This window comes from Chanodichthys erythropterus, chromosome 3, assembly GCF_024489055.1.
Source record: "Chanodichthys erythropterus isolate Z2021 chromosome 3, ASM2448905v1, whole genome shotgun sequence".
NCBI classification, from domain to species: Eukaryota; Metazoa; Chordata; class Actinopteri; order Cypriniformes; family Xenocyprididae; genus Chanodichthys; species Chanodichthys erythropterus.
In genome coordinates, this window is record NC_090223.1 from 56421133 (window position 1) to 56425424 (window position 4292).

Consider the following 4292-nt stretch of genomic DNA (forward strand, 5'->3'; position numbering starts at 1 on the left):
AGTTATCATAGTTGGTTAAATTTAAGTCTTTGTGCCACCTACAGGCCTTTTGGGTAAAGTGTAGGTTGGTAAAGAACTTGCAAAATAGCCATAGTTACATTACTCTTTTGATAGAATAAACATGATTAATAATCGTGATTGTAATTTTGAGGAAACTGTGGCACTGGCTGTCGTGTTGATGATGTCTTCACAATGGATGATCTAGTCGACTCGATCTCTGCTGATACAGGGCTGTGTTGTGGTCGTGTCAAGGCACCGGTCCTCTGTCTCATCTGGAAACGGCCCCGAATCCAGTTGACTACGGTAAACTTCGGTATAAACAGAAAGACTAATATTAGCGTAGATGCCATTCTTTTTCTGATGTAACAAGTACATCTGGTGTTATAGGAAGTGTTCCCGGTTCTGGCTGAACTAATTTATGCAGCCTAATAATCCTTTAACGGATTTGAAAATATAAATATATAATGTTTTATGTGTATGCCAGGTTAAAGTGATGCGTATTTAGTCTAGATTTAAACTGACAGAGTTTGTCTGCATCGCGAACAATGCTAGGAAGGTTGTTCCACAGTTTAGGTGCCAAATAGGAGGAGGATCTACCACCTGCGGTTGATTTCGATATTCTAGGTATTATCAGCTGGCCGGAATTCTGAGATCGCAATAAACGTGAAGGACTATAATGCATTAAGAGTTCGCTTAGGTACTGGGGGCTAAAACATTTAGTGCTTTGTAAGTAATTAACAAGATTTTAAAATCTATACGATGTTTAACAGGAAGCCAATGCAGTGACGACAGGGCTAATATGGTCATACTTCCTAGTTCTAGTAAGGACTGTAGCTGCTGCATTTTGTACGAGCTGTAGTTTATTTATCAAGCGGGAGGAACAACCACCCAGTAGAGCATTACAGTAATCTAACCTTGAGGTCATGAACGCATGAACTAACTGTTCTGCATTCTTCATTGAGAGCATATGTCGTAGTTTAGATATATTTTTAAGATGGAAGACAGCGGTTTTACAGATGCTAGTAACATGGCCTTCAAATGAAAGATTGGTATCAAAGAGCACACCCAGGTTCCTAGCTGACGACGAAGACTTAACAGAGCAGCCATCAAGTGTTAGACAATATTCTAGGTTATTACATGAAGAAGTTTTTGGTCCAAAAATTAGTGGTCATCCAGTTTTTTACATCAGCTATGCTTTCTGTTAATTTTGTGAATTGGTAAGTTTTGTCAGGACGTGAGGAAATATAGAGCTGAGTATCATCAGCGTATCAATGAAAACTAACACCATGCTTCCTAATGATATCTCCCAAGGGTAGCATGCACAGAGTGAAAAGCAATGGTCCTAGTACTGAGCCTTGCGGTACTCCATATTTAACTTGTGATCGATATGATATCTCATTGTTTATTACTACAAACTGATAACGGTCGGATAATTATGATTTGAACCATGCCAATGCAATTCCACTAATGCCAACATAATTTTCAAGTCTATTTAAGAGAATATTGTGATCGATAGTGTCAAATACAGCACTAAGATCCAGTAACACTAATAGAGAGATACAACCACGATCTGATGATAAGAGAAAATCATTAGTAACTCTAATGAGAGCAGTCTCAGTACTATGGTACGGTCTAAATCCTGACTGGAAATCCTCACAGATATTATTTCTTTCTAAAAAGGAACGATGAAACTGCCTTTTCTAGTATTTTTGACAGAAAAGTAAGATTTGAGATTGGCCTATAATTGACTAATTCTTTAGGATCTAGTTGTGGTTTTTTAATAAGAGGTTTAATAATAGCCAGCTTAAAAGTTTTTGGTATGTATCCTAATGACAAAGATGAATTAACAATATTAACAAGGGGATCTATGACTTCTGGAAGCATCTCTTTCAATAGCTTAGTTGGTATAGGGTCTAACATACATGTTGTTGATTTTGATGATTTAACAAGTTTAGACAATTCTTCCTCTCCTAAAGCAGTAAATGAAATGAATTTTTCCTCAGGGACACTACAATGCAATGTCTGACCTGATACTGTAGTAGACGGTTGCATGGTTATAATTTTCTCTCTAATATTATCAATCTTGCAAGTAAAGAAGTTCATAAAGTTGTTACTGCTGTGCTCTTTGGAAACATCAGAAGTTGAAGCTTTATTTCTTGTTAATTTAGCCACTGTATCAAATAAATACCTAGGGTTGTGTTTATTTTCTTCTAAGAGTTTTGAAAAATAGGCAGATCTAGCAGTTTTTAAGGCCTTTCTTTACTCAATCATTTTCTCTCTCCACGAAATGCGAAATACTTCTAGTTTTGTTTTCTTCCAGCTACGTTCCATTTTTCTGGCTGCAGTTTTTAGGGCCCGAGTCTGCTCACTGTACCATGGCATTGGATTAAATTCCTTAATCTTTTTTAAACGCAAAGGAGCGACTGAATCTAATGTGCTGGAAAAGACAGAGGCAATAGTTTCTGTTGCAACATCGAGGTTTTCATACTTGTCTGGTATGCTAAGGCGTTGAAACTAAATAATCAGGAAGGTTATTTATAAAGCGATCTTTAGTGGTACTGTAGAAGTGATGGTTCTACCATATTTATGGCAGGGACGCAGTTTAGCCTCTTTAACTAAATGTAGTATACACGAAACTAGATAATGATCTGAGATGTCGTCACTCTGCTGCAGAATTTCAACGGCGTCAATATCGATTCCATGTGACAATATTAGATCTAAAGTATGATTACGACAATGAGTGGGTCCTGACACGTGTTGTCTAACACCAATAGAATTTAGAATGTCTGTAAATGCCAATCCCAATGACTCTTTTTTATTATCTACATGGATATTAAAATCACCAACAACAAGGACTTTATCTGCAGCTAGTACTAACTCTGATAGAAAATCAGCAAATTCTTTAATAAAGTCTGTATGGTGTCCTGGTGGCCTGTATACAGTAGCCAGCACAAATGTCAACTTACATAATATTACGTAAAGCACCATCACTTCGAAGGAATTATATTTGAAAGACTTTTGACTAATACTGTAAATATTACTATAAATTACAGCAACACCTCCCCCTTTGCCTTTCTGTCGAGGATTGTGTCGATAATCATAACCTTGAGGGCTGGACTCTTTAAGGTAATGTAATCGTCCGGTTTTAGCCAGGTTTCTGTCAAACACAGCACATCTAGATTGTTGTCTGTGATGATATCATTTACAATAAGTGCTTTTGAAGAAAGTGATCTAATATTTAACAATCGAAGCTTTATCATTTGTTTATCATTATTATCTTTTTTTATTTGTTGAACATCAATTAAATTTTTTCCATTAAATGGGTTTGGAAGTTTTTTGTTTTTATTAATTCGGGGTACAGACACAGTCTCTATGTGATAATATCTAGGTGTAAGAGTTTCTATGTGTTGGGATTTATCTGACTTCTGTAACGTGAGGAAGCTAGCAGACGGTCGGTTTAGCCAGTCTGTCTGCTTCCTGACCTGGGCGTAGTTTGTCATGTTTCAGCTCTAAGACTATGTGCCATATTACTAGAGAGAAGAGCAGCACCATCCCGGGAGAGATGAATACCATCTCTTTTCAACAGGTCAGGTCTGCCCCAAAAACTTTTCCAATTATGTATGAAACCTATATTTTTCTGCGGACACCACTTCGACAGCCAGCCATTGAGTGATGATAATCTGCTAACTATCTCATCACTCCGACGAACAGGAAGGGGACCAGAGCAAATTACTTCTCCTGACATTGTACTTGCGAGTTCACACACCCCTTTAATGTTAATTTTAGTGATCTCCGACTGGCGAAGTCGAACATCATTTGTGCCGACGTGAATAATAATTTTAGAGTATTTACGATTAGCATTAGCCAGCACTTTTAAATTTGCTTTGATGTCAGGTGCTCTGGCTCCCAGCAAACATGTGACTATGGTGGCTGGTGTCTCTATTTTCACGTTCCGTGTAATAGAATCGCCAATTACTAGGGCAATTTCAACAGGATTCTCAGTAGGTGCGTCACTGAGTGGGGAGAACCTGTTTGATGTTCTTAATGGAACGGAAGAGTGCTGTTTTCTGCGACTAGGCCGCCTCACTGTTACCCAAGTGCCCTGCTGCGCGGGCTCTACAGCCGGAACCGAACAATGTACAGAGTTCACTAAGCTAGTCACATCCAAAACATTATCTGAAGCCCCTGCATTCTTACTATCCTCGATTAAAGTTTGGATGCGTGTCTCTAATTCTGAGATTCTTTCTGTCAGCCTGACTATTTCCCTACATTTATGACATGTAAATGAGAGA